At 31.2% G+C, this 18,964-nt stretch overlaps 1 long non-coding RNA gene across 3 annotated transcripts in view; it reads right to left on the minus strand.

Annotated features, from left to right (window-relative positions):
- The window catches only part of LOC107457481 (uncharacterized), a 40,906-nt gene extending 37,407 nt beyond the window's left edge, over window positions 1–3,499 (minus strand). For 2 of the 3 annotated variants that reach the window (XR_015430188.1, XR_015430189.1), the window contains exon 1: window positions 3,236–3,497. This is a non-coding gene — a long non-coding RNA (uncharacterized LOC107457481). Of the gene's footprint in view, window positions 1–3,235 lie in introns of all 3 variants that reach the window. The other variant, XR_015430190.1, reaches the window with a different exon arrangement.
- Window positions 3,500–18,964: the final 15,465 nt, after the last annotated feature.

Below are 18,964 nucleotides of genomic sequence, written 5' to 3' on the forward strand. Positions count from 1 at the left end.
AGAGAAAGGGTGACTCATTGAACACCTGTTTTCATATAATATGGCCCTTAAGTAGGGAGAGTCATTACTACCAGCTTCTCACAGTAGGAGTCATCATGTCTGTTGATTGCTTAGTCCAGGAGAGTTAAAACAAATAATTTTATTTGTCTTCTTTGACTCTTAGAAATCTTTTAAAGTACTCCCTACAGGGACTGCAGAACTCCTATTTTTCCTATTATCTCTGTACAGTTTCTTTTTTTCCTGTTATTTCCTAAGCTTTCTTATTTTTTAAAAAATTATTTGTCGTTTCTGCTATTCCCCCTTTGAACATAGCGACAGCAAAGGGGAATAATGACTCAAGGTCAAGCATTGCAACTACACCTGTTTTTTAGTTCATTCATTGCGAATGGGGTGTGAGGAGGAGGCAGAACATAAATTCTTTTTATTATGTCAGCTTGCGAATTTATGTTTAACTGGAGTTGAGGAGAAATAAAATAGCTAATATTAATGAGGAATAAGATTGTGATACACATGTTTTTCCTTCTGATTTGGATTAGTGTTTCCGCAAAATGTTGAAACCCAAGTTAAACTCCTCTAGACAGTAATCACGTGCCAGAATCACGGGCTATATTTTCGCAGAACATTAAGAGAGCTTTTTGAAGAAAGATTTTTCATTTGTGAAGTAAAAAAGTTTAAATTTCTCTTCTGCAGATATTTTTGTAATATTTTTTTTCCATCCAGAATTATATTCAAACGAAGTCTTTCTAGCGCATAGGAGGAGGGAAAAGAGATGCTCGCAATTTTTCTCTTCTCATTTGAGAATAATGAAGTGAAAAAAAATTTTTCTTTTCTCCAGAAATTTTCCAGATTGTTTTTTTTTCTTCATCCAGAATTATATTTCAATGATGTCTTTCTCGTGCAAAGGAGAGGAAAGAAATGTTTGCGATTCTTCTCTTCTCATTTGAGAATAATGAAGTAAAAAAATTGTGTTTTCTTTTCTCCAGAAATTTTGGAAGGATTATTATTTTTTTGGATGGAGTGGATGGTTTTGAGCCCTGACGCAGACAACGATGAAGTAGAAGAAAGCAACGAATAAGATGGAGCCCACCCCCCTTTTTCTTTATTTTTTTTCCAATTAACCTTTGTTGTTCATTTTATATTAAGCCTGTATATATTTTTATTTCATTATTTTTTTTCCTTTTTATCTCATTAAACTTATGTGTATTACGTTATCGTTTTTTCTTCTTTTTAAAATTATTTCTAAACATAATTTTTATTTTTAGTTGAGTTTGACAATAAAAAAACAGCGTTCTGTAGCGATTTAGAAAACTGGAAAAATCAGTAATCCGTAATAGCGCTGGTCCAGATCGTTCCGGATAATCCGCTCTCTACTGTATATGTATGAATACACATATATATATATATATATACACATATATATATACACACACATATATATATATATACACATATATATATATATACACATATATATATATACACTATGTATGAATACACACACACATATATATAAACACGCCAACCCCCAATAATTGCCATGCAATTAAATTTTTGTTCGCTTCAGGATCAAAATTAAAGTCGTTTTAGTGTAGGAAATTAGCTGGCAATTTCTCAGCACCAAAATTATGCAAATAAAATATAACAGGATTGTAAAATGTCAGAAGTGGTTACTATCAGCCTTTATTCAGGCAATATTATAAACTTATATAAAGTGGGGAAGCAATATTATTTAACACATTACTATAGGGCATCAGTCGGAAATTAATCTCCGTTTCCGAAGCACGCTTGGCAGTGCCTGACTCATATCATTGTTGATCTTATAGCATGCCAAACACTCCAAATATGATGATTCACTCCTCCCCCCCATTAATTTCAATTTCAAACAGAAAACAATTAAAACTTTAAAATATGACAAACAAATAAACACATATAAAATTAATTAGTTGATGTTTCATTTAATGTTGATTAAAAAAAATGTAAAACCATTTAGAATATATGTCGGTGCATGAAAATCATACAAAATTTATTTAGCTTTTTACTTATTTAACATGCATTACTTGTACCAAGAAATAAAACATAATTTCCAAGAGCTCATAAACATCAATCATTAACTTTTTCCAAGCCGAATTTCATTAAAAATCATTTAACAGTGTTACTGTCTAAATCAAGAAAATAATTATGTTAAATTGGATAACATTGTATATATATTCAGGGTGGCCACTGAAATCGGGTTTCAAATTTCCCTGATTTTTGCAGGTTTTCCGGTAAAAATCTTAAAATTTCCAAGTCAGTGTAATTCCCCCCCCCCCCCATAAAGTGTGGGTGGTTAAAAGAAAAGAGTCAATAAAGTATTTAATTAAAATTTCATTTTTTTTAAATATATCATCTTGAACAGATGTGGAGGGATCTTTTAGCAGGGTAATAATGAAGAGAATTTTAATGCAAGCAAAGTATAGCTAAGTAGATGATATTTCAACAGTTTGAAGATAAATTTCCACCTAAATCAAGTGGATTAAACTGATGGTCAATTATTTTAAATTAAGAAAAAAACTCCTGTTTTTTTTAAAATTTCCTCATTTTCCTAGGTTTTAATCCAAATTTCGCTGACTTTTCCAGTATATAAAAATTCCCTGATAATTCCAGGTCTGTGGCCACCCTGATATTCTTCAGTAAAACATAATTTTTCAGGGGAGCATATTAAAGGTCAATAAACAAAATAGAAAAATAAAAAATCATAAATAAAAAATTAAAAAATCAATAAAATTGTTTACATTCAGTATGATTTATCTATTTGCCTACTTATCAGTGACTTTTTAAAGTGCTTATTTTAATTCTCAAATGGGTTGATTGTGTTGAGTCAGTCCGCTTTGTTCAAAAACTCCCCTCAGCAGTTTTTATAAATCATGGGCCACAAGTAACATTTACTTTTACCTTCTCGAAAGAAGAAAAGTCCTTTCCTTATTTTGTGGCAGTACATACGTGAAAGGATAATTTATACTAAATTAAATTAACCAAATAAATTAGCAAATAAAAAAGAAAAATAATTTATTAATTAATTCTCTTGTATAAAAATCATTTATAACCTATGAAAATTCTGGTTGAGAGAAACAAAGAGAGAATTGCAAAAGAAAAAAAATTAAAACATAAAATTTGAAATTAAAAAATCGGAAATTAAATTCAATATAACATAATTCATTTATTTAGGTCTATTTTTGTTAATTTTGTGAAAGCTTACCAAACACGGTCTGTGGTGGAAGGCAGTTTTTCTACCTATATTATACTTCGCTATTGTTAGGAATGTCTTGTTGATCATGATGGTTTTACCTGCAAAATAATCAGATATTAAATATGGTGTTAACATAATTATAAGCGTTTTTTAGAATAATAATGTACAGATCGGGAGAAAAAAAACCTGAATAACTTCTGATCCAATCATCGGATTGTCATATACTAGTACTCATTCTTAATGGTCCGAGTGGGTGACTTCAAATGTGCTAATTAGTTTTTGCAGACAATATTTTAAGTTATGAAAATAGAAACAAAAACATATTTTCTCTGAATAAACAATTATTAAAACATATTTTCTCTAAGTGGTTATAATTGTACGAAGCAACTGCGTTGAGAATGAATGTCGTAAAAATAAGAACAAACTGAAAATTGTTGATTTTGTTGTGTTAATATAATTTGAAATAAATTTCGTTTCCACACACTTTCCACATTTTAAGATAGCTTAAGGTAAAGTTTAAAACAAATTTTACTACATGCTTTTATTACTATTAAAGGAAACAATGGAACAATTTAAATAATGAATGTAAGAGTTAAGATCTAATTTATTAAGATTCAAGGTGACTACTTAAAAAATTCACAAAAGCATTAACACACTTAAATATATGGAATGTAATATAGTAGAAATTTAAGAATTTCTAAAAAATAAATAAATTTCGGACAAAATAAGATAATCAATAACATAATTTCGCGGGTATTTTGTATTGTTGCTCTACGCAACATAGCGTAGCTATTCTAAATGAAAAAACTGTTGCTTGAAGCTTGTAAAAATATATATATACATAAGGAAAGGGCGACAACCATTAATTTTCGGCTTAGTTGGTAATTTTGGCACTTTAAAGAGTCATTCTCACTAAAGGCAATATTTACGCAAAAATTGCAAGCGGATACGAACCAGATTGGTGAAAAATATTTATCCTGGGGAAACTCCTTGAAGTGAGGTTCTCACTTGCATACGATTTTTCTGGATGCGAAAAAATCGCATCGAATGAGAATGGCCCTTGTGGACGAGTCCACAATGTTTATTTATTTATTATTATTTTTATTTAGCTTGCATCACTAGATATTTCTTAAACCACTAATATCTGTAAAAAAATGACGTCAAACACTTAGCATGCATTATTGATTAGCTAACTGAGTTGTAGTAGTTCATTTACGTCGTAATAGAGCTGGACAATGGACTATTGGCAAAGTGTAATTTTGAGGAAGTTAGAGATAGCTCGTCTATTATTCAGGCTCGTCTATTATTGACAATTTGTTTTAAGATAAACTTTGAAACTAAGAAAGAAAAATAATTAAGAAACATACCTTTTTATTACATTATTTAAATAATTGACCAATAAAAAGAAATACAAAATTAATTAAAAAACAATATGCAGTTACAAAAAATGTGTTAACTTTCATTATTCATTACTCGTCGTCTTGAGAACAAAAAATTTAGGGATGGAATTTATTTAGGGATGAGAAACTGAGTAAGAAGAAGCAAATAAGAAAAAATACTTATGGCTTCATTCCAAACAATAGATAGTTTCAAAAATTGGCAAATGCATTTTATGTAGAAATTTCAAAAATGCCGAAAAAATGAAGAAGGAAAATCAGTCGAAGACAGAAAAAAGTTCATAATATCCAATTTCCTAGTTCTTTCGGTTCACTATATCCATAAAAAATAATATTATATGTGTATAGTAAGGCACGGGAGCGAACATTTCGTTCACTATATCCGGGAGTTCACTATAAACCATGCTCACTATAACGGGGTTTGACTGTATTAAAATAATAAAAAATTGATAGATATTTACTTTTATTTTAGAAAGATCCTTCCCATTTTATTTTACAAAGATTAAAATAAAATATATATTGTAATTATAAATTGCCACAACTTCGACTAACTGAAGCCATAAAATTGTACATTTAAACAAACAGAATCATGTAAATATATTTTTTATAGACGTTTAATTTTTCCTAAATAATAAATTTAACTGACCCCCATCTCCTTCAACTACTTTCCCTTCCCAAGATACCCCAGACAGTCACCAAACGATACTTGCCATAATTTACTTGTAAATGTCTTTTCGTGACACTTCGGACGTAAGGAGATAATAAGAAAAAACTTTTCGGCTTATAAATTGTAGGTATAGACGAAATTAATTTTAAAAAAATTTATTTTTATCCAAAAAACTTTGCGAGTAAATTTGCTACAAATCGAAATTTGGCTACTACCAAGTTTGCGAGTAAATCTAGTTACATTTTTTTTTTTTTTTTTTTTTTTTTTTACGAAAGAAAGCATAAATTTTTAAATAAACAATAGAGCGATTTGTTTATTCATAATTATGCGGTTATGTAAATTTAGTTTTAGTTAATTAATATTTTTTTCTAAATAATAAATGAACGATTATAAATAAAAAAAATTCCAAATTAAATTTGTAAATTCAAATAATTGGTCCTAAATAATGAAATAATTTTCTAAATGATAAAAAATATTTCTCTAAATATAAATTTTATCCATTGACAGAATTTATTAAAAGATAACTCAATTGTTTCATAAATATATAAAATAATCACCTAAATAATTTATGAAATAATTTTCTAAATAATAAAAAAATATTTTTCTGCTTATAAAAATTATACTTTGACAGAAATTAAAAGATAGTTTAATTTTTTATCTAAAAAAACTATACATTATATTAAATTTCATGAATTAATTCGCTTTAAAATTATAAAAAAAAATATTCATTTTAACGAGACAAAATAAATTTATAAATGAATTATTGAACAATTTGTTTTTTATAATTTTAAATATAATTTATAGAGCGAAAATAAAACGCGATTTGTTTATAAAATATGGGTAAATACGTAATGTATATGTTCCTCAGCTAAATTTTAAATATTGTCAATCAAATAAATTTCTCACTATTATCATTAGTATACTACTATATTATTATGCTAATTATATTATTTTGCTATCATATTTAATTATTTTAAACATGATGAAAATAGTATATTCTTCTTCTCTCAAATTACAACAGAATAATTCAATATTAACGTAATAAACACAATGCTGATAATATAAATACTCACATGCTTGAGATTTGTATTGTCTAACGTCAATGTGAAAAAAAAAATGCTTCCGATACCATATCCTTACATTTTAATGCAGCTAAACTAACTCAAGAAAATTTTACAACAACATGAAAAATATAAATCACGATATTTTAAGTATCAAAAACAAAGTTACATATTTTTTACATAACAGTATTTTTATTAATATTGTTTGCTAGGCTGGATTAAACTTTAAGCACGCTTTTTTTGCACGCTAAGAAACTTCTTAATATAAATTCTAAAACGTGATACGCACTTTATAACTTAATTAATAAATATAAACTAAGTTTAAATAATAAAATAAAATTTGAATTGATTGTTGCTTTTTTTTTAAATATCTAAGAAATTAATAGAGAGAATTATTACTGAAATAAGTTTTAGCAAAGGTACTGTATTATTAATTAAATGGGAAGTACTTTTTTTGTTGACAATTTTAGAACTTTGAAGTTTAATAGGAAACAACTTTGATTTTTAACTTCAATTATAAATATGGACATTTGTTTTGTTTATGTAAATTATGTGAAAAATTTTAAACCATTTTTAAAACTTGAGAATTAACTTTAGGTGGTTATCTTAAGATAAGTTTTTAAAACCATTCAAAAATCAATATTTTCTTATTTTCGTAAAAAAGTAAACTATTTGTACAGTTATTAAAAAATAGATATTCTAAAATTATTTTCATCTATCAAGTAATGTCAACAAACAAATGATTAATTATATTACTGTTCCGTAATTTCTACGCTTCTGAAGTTTATTCCTCCGTTTCCTGTAAAAGTTCAAAACACGAATCTACCAGAAAAGAGAACTCATCTGAACTGTCACACGACTCCTTTCTTTCTTTGCCAAAATCGCCAAATGACAGGGAGTACGCGACTGTTGAGATTGAAGTTTGGGTGGAAGAGAGATGAATTATAACAGCCGGGCTTGCTCTAGTTGTATCTCAGCTCTATGAAGTTAACCCATGCTAAAAACGAAAATATAAAGTTTGATGATGCAAATTAGTTGAAAGTATAAAAGTAAACGTTTAAAAATTGTTGTTGAGTAAAAGTCCAAAGAATAAAATCGTATATCTGCAACTATACGTCAGATTTGCTAATCACTTTTACAAATAAAAAAAATATATATAAAAAGAAATTTCCTTAAGAAATAACAAAATTAACGACAGAAACTGAACAAGGTTTTTCTACCATGCAATAATAGGGAAGAAAAAAATGTTTAACGGGATGGTCCAAATCATAATTTCCCTCATATTAAAGAAATGCCAGGAAAGATCCTAGATTCGAAACTGGATCTCCTTTCAGCAACAATCAAACATACCATTAATAACACATATCAGTGCAAAACATGACAAATCGAGCGAGAGATGACAATAGAATTGACCAGGTTGAGAAAGTACTAGGTTCATTCTTGGGAATAAACCAGGTATTTTGAGAAGAAAATGTAAAAATTGCTAATTTTCTTATTATCCCGTTTAAACTGGCCTTTTCCTTTTTCTAAACTCTTGTTTGACTTTTTAACTTTTCTGTTTACTCTTTGATGGTATATTTTGAAAAAGAACGTTCTACTTTTTGTTACTCTTATTATCTCTTGCCTTCTAACTTACAAACAATAATACAAACTTAGAACTGAAAACTTATTCCGATGCAAAAAAAAAGCAGAAATTTTTTTTTCAAATATGGAGAGAATATGAAAAGTATGAGGGGAAAAAATATTAATTTAACTTGAAATCCCTTATTATTTTTGAATCTATTTTTTTTTTTAAATATTTTACTTAAGGAGCTTAGAAAAACCACACGCAGAAAAAAAAAAGAAAATGAAAGTGCCAAAAGAGATTTTCCTAGGAGGTTTGGAACCAGAGTATATGTAATTATTGAAGACCAAACCTTATTAAAAAATGTGTATATATTTTGATGAAAATTGACTGAAAATATAAATGAACATTTTTGTTACGTGCTTGCTTGCTTTCGTATGCCTGTTTAGGTAGAGGGGCGCTATTGTTCTTGTTTTCCAGTGGCGCCATCTATGGCCAAGAATTCGACTTCTGTCACACCATACGTCACATCCGTTTTATAGGGCGGACACATTCATACATACATTCATTCATTCACAGATCGCAATTTTGACCTGAACCAGAGGTATCCAGTACCCCCAGAGGTTTTGATTTGTCATGGGAACATGGTGGACTTTGTGACTCGACAGATTTAACGTGCATCAGTCACCATTTACTACAAGGTGAGTCTTCATCCGGCGAGAATCGAGCCCACGAGCTCTCGGACATGGGCCCAGTGCCCTACCGACCAGGCTATCCCGTCCCTAAAATTTTTGTTAAAAAGAAAATATATCTGGTTATACATATATTTCTTAAAAAAAATAATTTTTTAAATATTTTAATTTCAAAAAGTCACATTTCTTTCAAAAGTAGTGCTTTTTAATGTTACTTTTTGTTTAAACAGCGTTAACGTAGAAGCTAATCAATATGATTTAAACTTTAACCCAAAGTGATATGAGATCCATGTAAACATTTGATTAAATTTAAACCTAAGTAGCTCACGATCATTAGGCGAAACTTTTATACAAATGTTATTTTTTTCGGTTTTTGGAAAAATTAAAGATAGTCTACCTTTTAAGAATTTATTTAAGATTCGAGTATTTGAATGCCCAACTCCTAATGCATACGTTAGTATGCATCATTTCTTTTGTAAGAAATAGATCGGAAAAAAAGTTTATTTCATGAATAGGAGAAAACCCCGAAAGAAGTGATGCATACTTTCTTCATTCTTTCTCTAATGTGATGGCAATTAATTACTGTCCAATGGATGACTTTTCGTCACCCAGTAAATTCTTTTCAAACAAAAGAAAAATTGTTTAACATGATGAGGGATTGAATATTAATTTATTTGATTTGTTATTTCCATTTAATAAAAATGATGTATTAAAAATTCTTTACGAATAAGGAAAAATGTTTTTTTACTTGTTGCTATGAATATAATAATTCCATTACAAATATAAAAATATAAGAATAATAAAAAATTGAAAGGAAAAAAATCTGTTTTCAAATTTGTTTGAGATGCAAAATCTTTTTAATTTGATGCAAAAAATAACTTTAATGGAAGTAGATTTAAATAATAAAAATAATTACTTGTCTGTTCAAGCACTTATAAATGAAAAAAATATGTATGAGATCGATGAAAAATCAAAATTATAACGTAATAATGTAAACCTTTGCTAATCTCAATATAAATGATATCTATGTTGAAAAAAAAAAAAAAAAAAAAAAAAAAAAAAAAAAAGAAACGCGAGAAATATGCAAATTAAGAACTCCTAAGATGAAATGCTCCTAATGTGGAAGAAGTAGTTATAGATGTTTTATTCTTAAAATACAAAATTTATAAGCTATGATTTTTTTTTTTTTATAATAAATTCGCAAATGCTTCGAAAGCGGTATCGCAATATGAAATAACACTTTTTCAAGAATTATACGGCACTTTATTTTCAATTTTTTGAGTTTGCAACAGTTTTTTTTTTTTTTTTTTTTTGAATGTGAGGCTTTTTTACCAACTTCAGTTAGCACGTACTATGCTAATTAAGAAAATGGCACAAATGTCAATACTAGAGAAGCAACAATTTCGTTAATATGAGAAGCGTTAGTGATCCAATTTTTTAATTTTCGAAAAGCTACTTCGAGGTGTATTGTTTGGTTAAATATCTCAGACGGACACTGAATGAGCAGTTAAATTAGAAAATTTGCAAGAATGTCTCGGAATTCTAATGTAATTACGAGAGAAAATCACGCCTAAAGTATTTTTTATGGAAGACTCAGTTTGGTAATTTTTTTTGCTGATTTGGTGATAATCTTGGCAATTTGGTAACCATATTGGCGAAAAAATGATGGCTGTGGAAATTTCGATAAGACCAATATATACCGAGTTATGCGAGAATCGTCTATAATCGTGTTGAAAAATCCGAAGTTTCGTTGCCAAGCCTATATAAATAAAAGTTGGCCTCGCACATGAGAGTGAAGATTTAACTGACCTGATGAAAACCCTGAGATCCAATACTCATTAGAGGTAATACAACAGTAAGACAAACCCACTTGAACTTGCCCAATTGGAAAGTTAACGGTATAGTGAATAAGATAGATGAGATGAACGATTTTGTAACAAAGTATGACCCAGATGTATTCGTAATTGCGGAAGCTACTCTTACCATTACAGAAACTCATCTAGACGGACTATTCTCAGGTGGTTATCACAATTGTAGCTGGCGACTACAATTCGAAGCATGTGATATGGAGCTGTAATGGATCAAATGTAAATGAAACAAACTTGAAAAAGGTAGTGAGTAAATACTCTCTCAAAGTGGCAGCACCTTTATAATCCACATTCTACCCGAACATGAGGAATTATATTCCCGATATGTTGGACTTTGTATGATATTCCAATAACCAATATGAAAATTCCTATGGCTGCTAGCGCAATAAATGATCTTTCATCAGATCATCCCGTGCATACCTCTGTTGGCGTTACGATAGAACAAAATCCTAAGATGATAACTAGTACAATCAGGAACCTATATGTAAACATACTAAAAAGAAAGACAATAGTGGAAGAAAACCTAGGTACTAAAGACTGCATTGATAACGAAATCAAGAGATTTCAATCACTAATACAAGAGTCTCATACATAAGCAACCACCATTAAAGAGTATAAGACAAACTTCCTAAGGCTTCGACCAGAAACTATATACCTAATCAAACAAAGAAACTTAGAGTAGGAAGAAGTATGAAAAGACTTGTGATCCTCTATTTAGAGAGGAATACTTAACCTTAAACAAGCAAATTCACAGGCAGTTCAAAAGTTTTAAGGACAGGTAGTGGAAGGAGAAAGTAGAGAGCCTATGTGTAAAAAATAATTCGATCTGGAGAATGACAAGAGCGTTAAGAACGGATTCACAGAAAAATTAGCCATTAAGAACTGAGAGCGGCCTTGTTTGCACTGAGAAAGAAAAGGCAGGGGTGTTTGCTGTCTGCATGAAGGAACAGATCTCTTTAAATCAAGTGCATAATCCCCATAACGACAGATTCGTAAATGAAAGCACTGAAAATTTCCTGAGAGATGGTAATGATCCTCAGATAATAGAGAAGAACAAGCGTTGATGAAGTAAAAGTGGTAATTGTGGCACTGAATAAAAAAAGCCTTGCTTAGATAATATGAAAAACAAAATGATCAAACTATTCCAAATGATTTTGTGGAAAGATATTCAATGTATGCGCGTCTTTGAACTACTTTCCAGAGATATGGAAAGCTGCAAATATTGTTCTATTTCCTAAACCAAACAAAGACTTACTATTTCCGACCGACTATCGACCTATAAGTTTACTTTGCACACTTGGGAAAATACTGGAAAGAGTAGTATACAGTAGAATTAAACAATTTCGCAATTGCTTACCGGACGAGCAATATGGGTTCAGAGCAAAACTGGGCACCTCAAAGCTACTACTACGGATATTTGATTATGTAGGTAGAGGTCTACATTTAAAACAGACAAGCAGCTTTGCTAATGCTTGATGTAAGTAAAGCGCTTGACAGAGTATGACAGAATGGAATTATTTGCAAGCTCATTAAGCTAAACTTCCCACCGAGAATAATAAAGTTTATTTATATTTATCTGGCGCATAAAAATTTTCAGATTAAACTGAAAAATGTAAGCTCCACTGTGAGGAGAGTAAGAGCAGGCGTACCGCAAGGTAGCATACTCGGTCCAATATTATATATCCTGTTTACTCACGATTACTCACAAAACATCATCACTGCATTTTATGCAGACGATACAGGTGTTATCGCAAAGTCTAACAACCCGAACATGACTATTGAGAAACTGCAAGATAATATGTATGATTACGAAGAGTGGTGTTTAGACTGGAAATTTGAAATAAATGCTCAAAAGTCTCAAATATTGGGAATACAAGGAAATAGAAAACAAATAAGAGAGCATAATGAATAAATCCTATTCAATAAAATGATACCAAGAGTAACAAAGACCACTTACCTAGGTCTAGAGATTAACAACAGATTGACATGGTTGGATCATGTAAAGAATATAAAGAACAAGGCGAATGCTGCAGCTGTATAACTGCCAGCAATTATGTATAACGAGAAATTGAGCTTGAAAATAAAGAGACTGCTATATATCTCATCGATAAGGCAGATTATGACCTATGGCTCCCCGGCATGGTGTAATATATCGAAGCGCGAGCTTGGGAAACTCATTGTAGTGCAAAACAAATTATTGAGAAGGATAACGGATGAGAGATGGTACCAAAGGAGCAGCAATATTCATTTACACCTTGAGATTGATCGTTTCGATCATCACTTTCGCAAACGGAATCAATTATTTTCAACTATTTATATATCTATGTAATATGTATTCTTATTTTTATCTTTATTCATGCATTAGCTATTATATTTGCGAATTTTCAATGTTCATCTCACATGATGATAATTACTCGGGTAATGCGCCCATTATTAATTCCTACTTTTATTTTTAGGTAACAAGGGCCAGAAGGTTTCCATCTCAATGATCCTCACCTGATGATGAAGGAGTAAAGGGCCACTCCAGCCGCAGGCACCCTGGCCCGATACGACTGCAAGTGAGAGTATTAGTATGCTTGTGACTGCAGTAATTTTCTGATTAGCAAGCCTGTAGTGAGTTCAATGAAGAGTCTGAGATTTCGTAGCCTGTGTCTTGTTGTGAACTACACTGTTATTTGAGCTGTAATTGAGTGTTAGAAATAGCTGTATTTTCTGGAAGATTCGGCTAATAAATTTTTGGAGTCTTAAGAACTGTATTATACAACTCCAATAAACGTGCTCGGTACAATAATTTTCACCTAAATCGAAGAACCTCGCCAAACCGGCAGATTCTTTTGATATGTTTAAAACTTTTTGTTTAATGTTTATGCAATGTGTTCATTTTGAAATATAGACAATTCTTTTCAGAAAGATAGTACGAATTGATTCAAGTTAAATCTTTGAACAACATTAACCATCAGTTGTGAATATAAAAGTTTTTTCGTGTTCCACATGCTTAGCGTAGAGCAGTTTCATTGCTAAATAAAGCGTTATTCATTACTCTATTCATTGTATAAAAAGTCAAATTTACCATTCATACAAATCTAACTGCATGGAATAAATTTTGTCACACGAAATTGTCCATCAATGTCAAACACAAATAAGTGAATATACATATATTATTTTTGATTTTAAAAGCACTACACGTTGAAAAAGAAACTAGAAACATGCTGTGGTAGGACAAATATTTATTTAAAACTAATTTCTTTATTTAAAAGAACTTGACTTGAGAAGAAAAGAAATAAATTTTGAAGAATTCCACAAGAGTAAAAATTTACTTTGGCAGAATAATTTACACCAACTTAATCTTCTGTTTAAAGAATAGTTTAGAATAGAATGAAAACTGCGATTTCTCTTCAATTAACGTCGTATCAAAGGAATTCGATTAAGAGCATCGTTGAAAAAAGATTATTTTTGAGCAGCTAATTCCATGGTTGCGTATTTACTGGAACTTAAGTTATTTTATTCTTTCCAAAGATGCCTTGACTGCTTTAATTTATTCTACTATTTTTATAAACCTCTGATAAAGGGATAAAGGTTAGGCTGGAATAATTTAAGGATAAAATCGCCCTTTTTTTATCCCTTTTAGCTGCGATTTTATTTCTTTGAAGTATGACTTAATACAATTAACGCCGAAACATTTATTTTCACTTAAAATTTTTGCTTTATCGCAATTTTTCGTGTGCAAATATCGCATAGATCTGTTTTATTTAACAGTAGTAAGTAAATTCTTAAATGAAATAATCTGGACAAAATTATAAATAGTATTTTATATTTAATGGTTGTACAATTTTTTATATGAAAGACTTAAAAATAGAATGATTTCCCCATTTATCTTGTTTGAATTTGGTATAAATAAGTTTAATTTAACTATAGTAAGCAAATTAATTTAACAAGCTGGATAAAACAAGAAAACATTGATTTTCTGAGTATAGTATTTTATGTTAAAAGTTTGGAAATTTTTTCATGACGGACTATAATAGAATATGAGTAACACCATTTTCCACCTTGCATCTTGTACAAATTGTGACCCTGAAATAGTGGTCAACAAATCTGCCCTTCAGATGCCTGTACAACGAAAGGTCATTCTCCAGGTGATCATTGGAAAAAGAAAGAAACTGTATTATCTCAATGCTTTAATTATCTATCTATCTATCGATTTTTGATGTCACAATCGGCATTAATTATTTCCTAGCTTTTAAATTTTTTTCAATTTCTTGAATTTATCTTTTTTGATCACTCCTAACTGAATTATAATAAAATGAAATCATTCAGTTTATTTTTTTTTAAATTTATAAAAAGCAAACATAAAATATTTTATTCTTTTCTTATCGATCAATGAAACGGCTAACTTTTTATTTCAATGCTAGACTCGTTAATTCACAGTCGCTCCTAATCGAAAACAAAAATCTATTTATAACTCTTTATTCTTAAATTTCTTACCACAAATATGTTTTAGTTACATAGTTATTCTAATTCTCACAGTCTTGTTGGCGATTCGCGATCGCCAAGGTATTTTTCAATCTTAATATTGATTGTGAGGGGTTGGTTTTATTTTTGGCTATGTTATTTTTCGATAAATCACCAACTATGGATCTCTTCTCATGATTCTAACTGTGTCTGTTGGGAACAATTCAATTACTTTTCAATTTTTCCTTTGAATAGGCAGGTCATGGGGGATTTGTCTCCTATGGCCGGTCCTTATCAATATTATTAAGCTAAATATATTTAACTGTGAAAGTTTTATGAATAAAATTATAATTTGTATCTGGAGCTCTACAAATACTGCTAAATAAAACTTTTATTTTAGACAGCGAATAATATGCAATTGCATACGTGCATATGCAATTGCATATTTTAGCACTTTTTGCCATTTGTGCATATAAATGCATAAAAAGGTATATTTGTTCTTAAATGCATATTTTCAGCATTTTATGGCTTTTCCCTCCTAAAACCATATCACTATTCTTTTTATGTTAAGGAACGCTTTAAATTTTGTTTCGTCGTTCTTTATCACCTGAAAGGGTCAACTGGATTGATGTTGCTGGGGGTGATTGCAATCAAGTGAAAAAGATGTAGAAATGAGGTGTGTGTCGGGAAGGGGGGTACAAAGGGCCCACCCAAACAGACATTCGTCTTAGAAACCTCAGAAAGGGATGGTCAGATATTCTATGAAGAGATGTCTTTTCCTGGAATAAATAATTGTCAATCTGTGTGGGAAAAATAAGGCTTCTGTGGTAGGTAGAAAATGACCTCCCTTTCCTGTGATTGATTAGTTAAAAGGTGGAGTGAATACAGTTTCGGAGAGAGCTGCTATTCTAACATATTTCGATAGTCCATCCGATAGATAGATAGTTTCGACATCCATCAGTTGAATACGTAGTTAGTGAAGCTTCGAAAGTGATTTTTGACTGCTGAATTTAATAATATGCCAAAAATTAAGTCGACTAAATCAAATTTAATGAAAACATTGATTTCGGACTATGGGAAGGACTTTTCGACCGATGGGGAAATAGTACTTTGTGTGATTTGGAAAAAAACACATTTCCTGTGAAAAAAAGTACCTAATCGATCAACATATAAAGACTAATGCTCACTCCGCGAAGAAAAAGCAGAATACAAAAAGATTTGTTCAAAGTTTATTAACTATTCCTGTTCAAGCAGCTAAAAAGGAAAGTGATTTTTCTAGTGATTTATGCAAAGCCTTAGTAAGCAGCAATATTTCTTTAAAAAAGTTAAATAATCCAAACTTAAGACAGTTTTTATAAAAATATTGTACCAATTAGATCATTCCCGATGAATCGCCTTTAAGAAAGAACTACCTTCAACCGACATATAACGAAGTACTGGAGGATATTCGCCGAGATATTGGAGATGGCCCTATATGGATTGAAGTCGATGAGACGACAGATAAGTGCGGTCGCTATATTGCTCATTTCATTTGTGGAAAAATGGATAATATTCCTACTCGACCACATCTTCTAGCAAGCAAAGCCCTTGAAAAAGTCAATCATTCAACCATAGCAAGGTTTGTCAATGATTCTATCAGATTATTATGGCCTGATAGAGATGGTTCTGAAGATGTTTTGATTTTTGTCAGTGATGCCGCTCCGTATATGGTCAAATCTGCAGCAGCACTGGAAATTTTTTATCCCAGAATGCTTCATATTACATGTTTGGCTCATGCTGTTCACAGACTGGCTGAGACTGTTCGAGAAGTATTCTCCTCTGTGAATGATTTAATTTCTAGTATCAAGAAAGTTTTTCTCAAGGCACCTGTGCGCATAAAATTGTATAAAGAAATGTATCCTGATTTGCCCTTACCACCCTTACCTGCCTCCTGATTTGCCTCCACAGCCTGTGATAACTAGGTGGGGTACATGGATTGAAGCTGCACGTTTTTACGCTAATAATTTTGATGCAATAAAGTCCCGCAGTGAACTGATCGTCAAGACACGGTTCCCAGCAGATCACCGAAGTCAAGCATCACTGGCTACGGTCAGTGTGCGGGTGGGTGACCACTTGGATCAGTCTGCGTAGAGACCGAGGGTGTGCGGTATTGGTCCTCGTTAAACTGTGCTACCGTAAAGTGCTCGACTTCGCGTGCAGGTCGTCGGGCTACCGAAGCGGGGGTGCCATCCCCTCCGCAAAGGATCAAAATTGTGATGGCATGTCTTCGGATCATCCTCCGGGATGTTTCCCAGACCGTCGCCAATAGCCCATTGTGCAGCTCTAGTACGACGTAAATTAACAACAGCAACATTTATGCAATAAAGTCAGTTGTAGATGCAATTGACAGTTCCTGTGCTTCTTCAGTTTATGTCACAAAAGAATTACTACAGGATATCTCTTTGCAGAAGGACTTGGCCATAATTGACACTCACTTTTCTTTCTTAAGTGGAGCAATAACAAAGCTCGAAACACGAGGTCTTCCCCTGGCTGAGGCCATATCCGAAATTGAAAAAATTCAACAGTGCATCAATGCTCTTTCAGACTCAGTTGGGAAGAAAGTAAAAGAAAAATGGTGTTTCGTTCAAAACAAAAATTCGGGTTTTGCAGCAGTGAAAAAGATAAATGATTTTCTTAATGGAAACGGAACTGAACTTCCAGAGAAAGTAATACCATTGAGTACGAAATTGTACAAGTTTTGTCCAATAACATCGGTTGACGTGGAGAGGTCATTTTCTGCTTTCAAAATGATCTTTGATGACCGACGACATCAATTCACCCTTGAAAATTTGGAAAAACATTTAGTTGTGCATTGCAGCAAAAATTATTCAGTTTAATAAAATCTTTCCGGAAAATGCGATGATTTTTCTTCTCTCATTTATCATAATTCAGTTTTAGGTTCTTTCTTCAGAAATGTGTAGATTCAAGTAAGAAATATTTTGATTTTCTTCCTTTTAACCAAAGAAAAAATGTTTTAGCTGCGTTTGTTGGAAAAAGTAAGTAGTAGTATTTAAATAAGTTGAACTTTTAATTTCTATTTTAAATGCATATTTCTAGTTTTAAGAGCATATATTCAATTTTTTTAGTGCATATTTGCATGCATATTTTTTCCGTTTTTTAGTGCATATAATCCGCTGTCTAGGATGTGTGTCAGTGTGACTAAAGGATCTGTGACTACACCGTATTGTGTGATTTAAACCAAACAAAAACGGATTTGTGGTTTAAACATTTTTTTCTTAACAAAAATGTCCACAAGGTGTATTTAAAAATGATGTTCTAAAACTCTTTGCATTTAGGGCCGTTTTATCCATTAGGCACTGTAGGCAACTGCTAAGGGGCCCCGCCACGTTCAGGGGCCCTGTGCTGCAGAGAAAAAAATTGACAATGTTTCTTAAACAGTAAAAATTTAATTCGAAATTTCAATGACGATTGTCTTGCTCTGTACATTGCATCGACGCTATTTTAGTACATTTCTGAACGCATTCCAAATTAGATATTAATATTATGGTATACCATTTTGAATAACGCAGTAATATAATCGCAAGCAATTTTATCGCGGTAATTTTAACGCCGACTAATCAGATGACTATACAGCAAGAGCAGCTTTTTTAACACAACACGCTTGAAAAACGCGCAAAATTCTACGTTGTGAATGCACACTTACTGTTCTGGTACCTACCATAGGTATGTATATTCTATGGCCAAGCTACCAAAGAGTATGTAAAAATAAGGTTGGCAGTACTGGTTCGTTCGTCGCATGACTGGGGAATTCCCCGATCCGCTAAATACGTACGTTGTATTGTGTCATAGACAACATTTTTGAAACATTTTTAATGTAATCGTTGAATTTTCACTTCGTGCAATTGAATTTTCACTTCGGCTGAACGTTTCCTTAAATTTCTTCTCATACAGAACCACAAAGGGGAAGAACTAGCCACCGAGAATTGAAATTAATTAAAAACTGTCTTCGTTCAACTATGTCTCAAAACCGTTTAAATTCA

Source organism: Parasteatoda tepidariorum, chromosome 11, assembly GCF_982258835.1.
Source record: "Parasteatoda tepidariorum strain Cologne lab strain chromosome 11, Ptep-v5.0, whole genome shotgun sequence".
Lineage (NCBI taxonomy): Eukaryota > Metazoa > Arthropoda > Arachnida > Araneae > Theridiidae > Parasteatoda > Parasteatoda tepidariorum.